Source organism: Phyllobates terribilis, unplaced genomic scaffold (assembly GCF_046119375.1).
Source record: "Phyllobates terribilis strain yellow unplaced genomic scaffold, ASM4611937v1 Scaffold_3__8_contigs__length_932513732, whole genome shotgun sequence".
Lineage (NCBI taxonomy): Eukaryota > Metazoa > Chordata > Amphibia > Anura > Dendrobatidae > Phyllobates > Phyllobates terribilis.
This window is the reverse complement of record NW_027362763.1, coordinates 387,421,823-387,432,353: the sequence shown is the minus strand read 5'-3', so window position 1 is coordinate 387,432,353 and position 10,531 is coordinate 387,421,823.

Genomic DNA, 10,531 nt, shown 5'->3' with positions numbered 1-10,531 from the left:
AAAAAATAAAAATTTTTGCATCGTTTTATTCTGAGAGCTATAGCTCTTTTTTATTTTTCAGCTAATGGAGCTGTATTTCAGCTTGTTTTTTGTGGGACAAGATGATGTTTTCAGCGGTACAATTTTTATTTACATTCGTTTTATTAATTGCATTTTATTCCATTTTTTGTTAGGCAGTATGATGATAAAGCATCGTTTTTTGCTTTGTTTTTATTTAATTTTTTACCGTGTTCACTAAAGGGGTTAACTAGTGAGACAGTTTCGGACGTGGTGATACCAAATATGTGTACTTTCATTGTTTATTTTTTTCTTCATAATAATATTTCTTTAAAGTGGGAAGAAGATATGAATGTATGCTTTTCACCTGAGACATGGAAAGAAGCAACTGAAATAACATACAAATCAAATGTAAAATAAATGTAAAATAATTCATGAGAATTATTTTAAAATCTTATCTCGCTGGTTCTATACACCTCTCAGATTAAAGAAAATTTTCGAAGACGAATCGAACTTATGCTGGAGAAACAGTACTCAAAAAGCTAACATATTACATATTTTCTGGTCCTGTCCTAAAATAATTAACCTGTGGAAAGAGGTAGCTAATTTATTGAGCAATATTAACAACTCTGTAGTTGAAATCTCTCAACTAGTTTTGTTCTCGCTTGATTCAAATCTACTCCCCGCCAAAAATTAAACATCTCGCAATCCATCTATTGCTGTAACAAAAGTACTTATAGTATCTAAATGAAAATCAATAGATGTTCATTCCATTCCAGAAATAATGAAAAAAAAATATTTTATACTTTCTTACGCTCTAAGAAACAATTCTTTAAAAAAATACTTTTCCACATGGTCACCTTGGAATATTTTTCTTTTCTCAAGTCGGAATTCCCCCTTTTATATAAAAAGCTTTATTATATGCCAAGAAGTACAAGTCCAATTACATATTTAACTAAGCAAATTGAAAAATGTTTTGTTATTAGTGACGAGCAAGCACTAAAATGCTCGGGTGCTCGAAGCTCGGGTCGAGCATATTGGAATATTCGGGTGCTCGACTCGATCAACGAGCCCAATGTAAGTCTATGGGAAACTCGAGCATTTTTCTGGCGGCCCCCCCGGCGGTCTGCAGAAGGTCAAAAATTGGCAGAATATATAGGCAGACAGGCAGGCAGGGAATATAGGAGGGTGCATGAAAAACATAGCAGGGCACTTGGAACACACTAGTGCCCTCCGATTTTCATCCATAGGATGTGGCAATTCTGGCACTTAGCCTCGCTCTTCCCACTGCCCTGTAGTGGTGGCAGTGGGGTAATAGGGTTGGGGTTGATGTCAGCTTATAATGCCAGCTGACATCAAGCCCAGGTTAGTAATGGAGAGGCGTCTATAAGACAGCCCCATTACTAACCCCATAGTGAAAATTAAAAAAAACACCAACACCCAGAATAAAATGCTTTAATTGAAATAAAGACACAATTCTTTAATGTTCTAAATTAAACACTACTTACCGTCATGCCCACTCCAGCTGAAGCCAACGATCTCCTGCAATAAAAGTAAAATAATTAACCAACCTCATCCTTACCTTTCCATGGTTCCCAGGACGGCTTCAGCTCTGCTACATTGACATGGCAGGCTGGATCGCAGCAAAATGCTGCCATCCAGCTTGCCATGCCGCAGACACTGAGAAGCTCCTCAGTGAAGCTCCTCAGTGTCTGGCTGTGACGGCATCCAGATGAGCTGATTTCATGTCCAATGAACTCAGCTCACCTCATGCACGTCACTGACAGCGTGGGAGAATTCTCCTGCGCATGCTTTGCCGGCAAATGACGTCACCGCTTGAGCAGGAGAATTCTCCCACGCTAGGACGGCATCGAGATGGCAGGCTGGATGATAGCAGAACGCTGCCATCCAGCATGCCATACTTCAGAGACACTGAGGAGCTTGCGTGCAGTGTCTCTGAAGGATGACAAGCTGGATGGCAGCGTTCTGCTGCCATCCAGCCTGCAATCTCAATGCCGTCCCAGCATGGGAGAATTCTCCTGCTCAAGCATTGACGTCATTTGCCGGCACCGCATGCGCTGGAGAATTCTCCCACGCTGTCAGTGACATGCATGAGGTGAGCCGAGTTCATTGGCATGAACTCGGCTCATCTGGATGCCGTCACTGCCAGACACTGGGGAGCTTCACTGAGGCGCTTCTCAGTGTCTGCGGCATGGCAAGCTAGATGGAAGCATTCTGCTCCGATCCAGCCTGTCATGTCAATGTAGCAGAGCTGAAGCCGTCCTGGGAACCATGGAAAGGTAAGGATGAGGTTGGTTTATTATTTTACTTTTATTGCAGGAGATCATTGAATTCTGCTGGAATGGGCGTGACAGTAAGTAGAGTTTAATTTAGAAAATTAAAGAATTATGTCTTTATTTCAATTAAAGGACTTTATTCTGGGTGTTTGTGTTTTTTTTTAACTTTCACTATGGGGTTAGTAATGGGGGTGTCTTATAGACGCCTCTCCATTACTAACCTGGGCTTGATGTCAGCTGGCATTATAAGCTGACATCAACCCCAACCCTATTACCCCACTGCCACCACTACAGGGCAGTGGGAGGAGCGAGGCTAAGTGCCAGAATTGCCACATCCTATGGATGCGCCATTTGTGGGGCGGCTGACGGCTGGTGTTTCTAACCTGGGAAGGGGCCAATATTCATGGCACCCTTCCTGGGCTATTAATATCAGCCCCCAGCTGTTTGCCTAGGCATTGTTCGCTATTAAATTAGAGGGGACACCACGTCATTTTTTTTTTGGGTCCCCCATTTTAATAGCTAGTAAAGGCTAGGTATTCAGCTGGGGGCTGATATTAGTAGCCTGGGCAACTCCGTGGGTATTACCCCCTTCCCAGGCTTCAAACATCTGCCCCAGCCATCTGCTTAACCTCCGCTAGAGACTAAAATTACAGGGAACCCCAAGCCAATTTTTTTTTAATAAATCCTTTATTTTAACACTAAATAACAAGTACAGTAACCAACACTGTCATTGTACTTATTTTATATGTGACTGACATGTTTCTATCTATCTAATCTATGTGTGATGCTCTATTCTTTCTGTTCTAAATAGTCGGGTACCGGTGTATGCCTCTGATGAATTGCCGGCTTTTCATGTTTCACTGTGAGCACTGTTCCCATCGATTTGGGCAATCACTGTAATGCCACAACCACCATGGCTGTGACATTACAGTGAGTGGCAGACAATCCCTGCATGATTGGTGCTCTAATTAGCGCCAAACATGCAGGACGGGGACCCGAGCTCCCGCCCGAGCATCGTGCAAGTACTTGGCGAGCTCCGAGCATCTTGAGTACTGAGATGCTCGGGCAAGTACCGAGCAGTGGCGAGCATGCTCGCTCATCACTATTTGTTATAAATATTGTTTCAATAAGGATGATCTTTTCACCTGTCCCGACTCTCTACTTTTATCTGATTGAACCTTCCCCTTTGCTCTTTTCTTTCCTTCCCCTTCCCCTCTACCTTTCCTAACTTTTCCTTCCACATCCTTTTCCTCTTGCACTAACCATTTTTTCTCTCTTGATTCTTCTATGGATATAACTTCTTACTTACATGTTTAATTGAACAAGTTTTAGATCACTCTGTTATGTTTTATCACTCGCTTTATTGACTATAACTATAATCCCCTCCCCAAAAATTGTTAAAAAATCCCCCAAATAAAATGAATATTGTAAAAAAATATATAAAAACATTAAGACCTACTATGCCTTCAAAGGGTTGTCTACAATTGGACAACATCTTCTTAAATTCAAAAGACCACAAGATAAAATAAAAAACATACAGACTCTGCAAAAGTTTTAAGCAGGTGTTGAAAAAGTGCTGCAAAGAATGCTTTCAAAACCAGATATGTTAACGGTTTATTTTTGTCAAAAATATTAAAAGTGATTGCACAAAAGAGAAATATAAATCAAATCAATATCTGCCTTCGAAAGAGCATCAATTCTTCCAAGTACACTTGAATACAGTTTTTGAAAGAACCAATCAGTGAAGTTTTTCAAACATCGTTGACAACAAACCATGTATCTTCTGTGAATGTAGGCTTGTGTAAAATATGTTTTCCCAGATAAAATCAATGATGTTGAAATCAGGGCTATGATGGGGCTATAACATGACTTTCAGAACTCATTGTCCTTATTTAAGCTGAAGATAGCTCTTTGTGAAACAAGCTGTATGTTCAGGGTCATTCTTCTGCTGCAGAACATGCATGATAGATTGGCATCTTTCTGTATTTCTTAGCATTGATGGCAATTTTAATTTGGACCAAATACCCTACTCCATTTGCTAAAATCTTCAAACTTGAAAGGTTTCTCCACCATGCTTAGATATTTCTTGCAGACACTCATATTTATACCGTTCTCCAGACATTTGGTGTACAAACTGTCTTTTGCTACAGCCAAATATTTGAAATTTTGACTTATCAGTCTGGAGTACCAGCTGTCATTTTTATGCACCAAAATTTCTATGTTGTTATTCATAGTTGAGTCACTTGGCCATGTTACCATGTTGAAGGTATGGCCTTTGACCTCAATTCTTCCATAAATACCACTTTTTTTCAGAACAGTAGATGGATGTAGCTGGGTTCCACTGCTGGTTGCCAGTGCTATGTAGAAGTTGTGAATCTTTAAATTGCTGCACTAAGTTTCCTTGGCTGCTCATTGTGTCAATTGTTCTCAGCTCTACCCATTTCTTTGTGCTTCTTCAAAATAGTTTAAAACAGCACATCTTGAAACCCAGTACACTTTGAAATATTTGCCTGAGAGAGGCATTGCTGATGAAGCATACGTACTGAGTTTTATTGATGTTCTCAGTCTTGGCATGATGTATATGACCTATGACATGAAACTATCTTCCATAACCTTACATTTGTACAAAAGTTTGGCTGTTCACCCAGTCTTAAGCCTCCTACACATTTGTTTCTGTTTCATTTAAGTTGTTTCAATCTACAGTCCTGCTCATCGCTATTGGCACCCATGAAGTTTAAGTACATAATGTGCAATATCTCCTGAAAAAAAAAAATGAATCAAGTAAAGCAGTTTTTTTGTATAGAGCACTCTTGTTAAATACAAAAGAGCAAATAATAAACAATAATTTAAAACAAAAAACAATGAGAAAAATAGGAAAAAAAACACATGATAAGCCCTGTTCCTTTGTCACAATGTCACAGTGTCTGAAGACATCAGAACTGCTATTATTAGCAAACACAAGACTTCCAAATGGTAAAAGGCCATCTTCAAAGACCTTGGTATCCCAATTTCAATAGTGCGCAATGTTATTAAGAAGTTTGCCAAGTATGGAATCTTCAAGTGGTGGAAAAGGAAAATTGACAAGAGATGTCTTTGAAGGTTTGTGCGAATGGTGAAAAAAATTCCATGTCAAATATCCAAAGTCCTGAAGGCCAACCTGGACCAGTCTGGGGTCATAGTTTCAACAAGTACAATAAGCCGCACACTAAGCCAAGTAGAGCTTTATGGGTGAAGGCCAAGGAAGAAACTGTTGCTGAAGTAAAGACATAAAAAGGAACGATTGATATTTGCCAAAGAGTATCCTGACAAACCACAATTCTTCTGGGAAAATGTTCTATCGACAGATGAAACAAAAAGATGCTTTTTGGCAACACAAAGCAACAGTTTGTTTACATACAGTGCAATGAAGTTTATAAGGAAAAGAACAACTTAAAAACAGTTAAGCATGGTGGATGATCCATAATGCTGTGGGGTTGCTTTGGTGTGTCTGGTACTGGAGCTCATGACAATATCACAGGAATCATGAAATCAGAGAATTATCAAGAGATTTTAGAGCGAAATGTCCTACCCAGTGTAAGAAACCTTGGTTTGAGTCAAATATCATGGGTCATCCAGCAAGACAATGACCCAAAGCACAGATCCAAAAGTACACAGGAATGGTTGAAAAAGAAAAAATGGACTGTTTTAAAATGGCCAGCAATGAGTCCTGACCTCAATCTCTTTGAAAATCTTTGGGGCAAGATGAAATCTGCCAATGGGGAAAAGAACCCTGCAAACATTCAAGAACTTGAACAATCTGCCAAGAAAGAGTGGGAGAAGATTCCAGCTGAGAAGTGCAAGAAGCTTATGGATTGCTACAAGAAACGTTTGTCAGCAATGCCAAAGGGTATGCAATCAAGTTTTAATTAGGGGCGCCTTTATTGCTGCACATTCTGTATATTCTGTTCCTTCTTTAAAATAGCTACATGGAAGTTGAAAAACAATGTTTTATTGTTGTATTAGTTTGAACCACTAATTAAAAAAATCTAGTCTATGAAAAAAATGAGGGGGTGCCAATAATTATGACCAGCACTGTACACATGAAAATTATGAATATTACCACCTGTTTTCTATAATTGGTTACTTACTCATCTACCTAGAGATGTACAAAATCCCTGACTTTATGTAAGTCTACTTTGGAAAATTTGATGCTATTTTAAAGTTAAACTATAGTCACAACATACAGTGGTGTGAAAAAGTGTTTACCCCTTTCCTGATTTCTTATTCTTTTGCATGTTTGTCAAGCTTAAATGTTTCAGATGACAAAACTAATTTAAATATTAGACAAAGATAACACTAGTAAACACAAAATGCAATTTTTAAATGAAGGTCTTTATTATTAAAAGGAAAAAAAAATTCAAACCTACAGGGACCTGTGTGAAAAAGTGATTGCCCCTAAACCTAATAACTGGTTGGGCCACGCTTAGCAGCAACAACTGCAATCAAGTCATTGCAAAAACTGTCAATGAGTCTTTCACAATGCTCTGGAGGAGTTTTGGCCCACTCATCTTTGCAAAATTGTTGCAATTCTGCCAATTTTCCGAGCACGAACCGCCTTTTTAACCCCTTCACCCCGAAACCTGTTTTCACCTTCCTGACCAGGCCAATTTTTTTAAATTCTGACCACTGTCACTTTATGAGGTATTACTCTGGAACACTTCAACAGATCCCGGTGATTCTGAGTTTTTTCTTGACATATTGTACTTCATGATAGAGGTAAAATTTCTTCGATATCACTTGCATTTATTTGTGAAAAATTCGGAAATTTGGCCAAAATTATAAAAATTTTGCAAATTTCAAAATTTTTATCTTTATGCCCTTAAATCAGAGAGACATGTCACACATAATAGTTAATAAATAACATTTCCCACATGTCTACTTTACAATAGCACAATTTTGGAACCAACATTTTTTTTTGTTGGGAAGTTATAAGGGTTAAAAATTGACCAGCGATTTCTCATTTTTTCAACAAAATTTACAAAACCATTTTTTTTAGGGACTACATCACATTTGAAGTGACTTTGAGGAGTCTATATGACAGAAAGTGACACCATTCTAAACCTGCACCCCTCAAGGTGCTCAAAAGCACATTCAAGAAGTTTATTAATTGTTCAGGTGCTTCACAGGAATTTTTGTAATGTGGAAGGAAAAGAATAAACATTTAACTTTTTTTTTACAAAAATGTCTCTTTAGACCCATATTTTTACTTTCACAAGAGTAATAGGAGAAAATTGACCCCAAAATTTGTTGTGCAGTTTCTCCTGAGCACACCAATACCCAATATGTGGGGGGAAATCACTGTTTGGGCATACAGCAGGGTTCGAAAGGGAATGAGCGACATTTGACTTTTTGAATGTAAAATTTGCTGGCATAATTAACGGACGCCATGTTGTGTTTCCGCTAATGTACCTAAACAGCGGAAACCCCCCACAAGTGACACCATTTTGGAAATTAGACCCCTCAGGGTCTTTATCTAGATGAGTAGTAAGCACTTTGAACCCCCAGGTGCTCCACAGAAGTTTACAACGTTGAGCAGTGAAAATAAAGAAATCTAATTTTTCCATAAAAATGTTTTTTTCAGCCCCAAATTTTGCATTTTCACTGGGGTAAAAGGAAAAATTGCACCATACAATTTGTTGTGGAATTTCTCCTGAGTACGCAGATACCCAATATGTGGAAGAAGACTACTCTTTGGGCGCACATAAGGGGTTGGAACTAAAGGAGCGCCATTTGACTTTTTGAATGTAAAATTTGCTGGAATAATTAGTGGATGCTATGTCGCATTTGGAGAGCCCCTGATGTGCCTAAACAGTGGAAATCCCCCACAAGTGACACCATTTTGTAAACTAGACCCTCTCAATGAATTCATCTCGGGGTGCAGTGATCATATTGACACCACAGTTGTGTCACATAATTTTTATATCATTAGGCAGTGAAGAAAAAATAATTACATTTTTGCCACAAAAAAATTGTTTTAGCCCCATATTTTACATTTTCTCACTGGGAATTGGGTGAAAATGACACCAAAATTTGTCTCACAATTTCTGCTGAATGTATGGCAAGACTCGGGAAGGACGAAGTGCTTTTTGCCTCCTGGAGCACAGATTTTCCTAGAATAGTTTGCGGACTCCATATACAGAGACCCTATGTGCTAGAATTCCCCTCAAGTGACCCCATTTTGGAAATTATACCCCTTTATGAATTTATCTACAGGTGTAGTGACAATTTTGACTCCATGGGTGTTTTCCAGAAACAAGCAGCAGTGGATGTTGCTAAGTGAAGATTACAAACTGCCATTGTAGTGACCAGTATGCTGTAGTGACCAGTACATTATGCCCAGCTTGTTCTTCTGGAGACATGCACCCATAAATTAAGCAGGCTCTCATTGCTACAGGAATGCCAAACATGTACACGTTAACTACGGTTTAGACACAAACTGGAGCGCAGAATGGAGAGGGACATTTGGATTTGGGAGCGCAGAATTCCCTGGATTTCATTTGGAGGGTGAGGAGCCATTAAGTTTTTCCAGAGCCTTTGTTCTACCAGTAATGTGGAAGCCCCTATATTATTGTTAACATATGACGGACCTGAGTGGGGGCTTTTTTTGTGAATGGAGTTGAAGAACATTTTACATAACATTTTACATTGGGAACATTTTACATAACCTTTTGGATTACGTTTTTCCTGCGCTCTACGCTGAGCACTTAGATCGGGGTTTCCATCTAAATCTCTGAGTGATGTGATTTAGATGAAATCCCCAAGGAATCCATTCACTATTATGAGGCAGCATAATTAGTCTGGACTCTGTCTGGCCTCTGTTCATCATCGTCCTTCTTTTCAGAAGTGCACAGAACTGTGGCCGACGGAAATTTTATGCACGCCTAATAAAAAGACGGACACCGTGGGATCATAGGCCAGACAGTGTCAACAATGCCTCCATCTGCCTTTATTCTTTGGGTCGGTGCGATTACAGCGACACCAGATTTACATTGGGTTTTTATGATTGGCTGCTGTCACACGCTAAAAGATGCTTTTTATTGTAAAAACAAGTTTTTTCATCGCCATATTTTGAGAGCTATAATTTTTCTATTACAGAGTCATGTAAGGGCTTGTTTTTTGCTGGACGAGTTGACGTATTTATTGGTACCATTTTCAGGCATGTATAATTTTTTGATCGCTTTCTATTCCATTTTTTGAGAGGCAGAATGAACAAAATCCAGCAATTCAGGAATTGTTTTTTGGGGATTTTTTTATGCCATTCCCTGTGTGGTAAAATTTATAAGGCAGATTTATTTTTCGGGTCGGTGCGATTACAAAGATACCACATTTATATCTTTTTTATGTTTTGGTGCTTTTACACAATAAAAACTATTTTATGGAAAAATTAATTATTTTAGCATCGATTTATTCTGAGAGCTGTAACTTTTTTATTTTTCTGCTGACGGAGCTGTATGGCGGCTTGTTTTTTGCGAGACAAGATGCCATTTTAAGTGGTACCATATTTATTTACAGAGAAAAGAGGAAAATCTCCAGCATAGGATAAAGTTAAAACATAGTAATTTATTGAATCCAAGATAAAAAAATCTTTGAGTTCATCCGAGAAATACAAGCATCACATCAATCTGTTCCAGTGAGGAATTACATCAGTCAAATCGACGCGTTTCAACTCAGACGAGTCTTATTCATGATCTATAGTCAAAAAGAGGCAGAAAAGGGAGAACAAGAAGGTACATATGTAAAAATGCGCACACCTCAATACAATAATAAATAAAATTACAAGCTTTATTAGACTCATTTAAAAACACTAAAAAAGCACACACATGATTTCCAATTTCAAAATACACAATCGGTGATACAAACAATATATATATTCTCCTCTAATAAATAGCATAGGTCCTTATATTATCTTCATATAAATGTCATATATAGATATCTCACAAGAGGTATATAGAAGTCACAGTGATGACTCTCTTAATCTTAGCTAGCATGCAACTGGATCATACCATCAATACTTGATTATTATATTAGAGTGGGTATGCACATCATATACCAATGTTCAACTACACTACAGAACATGTTATATAAATCCAATTCTTATCATCAATATATGACTATATGCTAATGTCCTGCTGAAATACATATTGTGCACTCCTAGTCAGTGCCATCGTTATATATCCGCCTGTGCCAAAACCCAAACC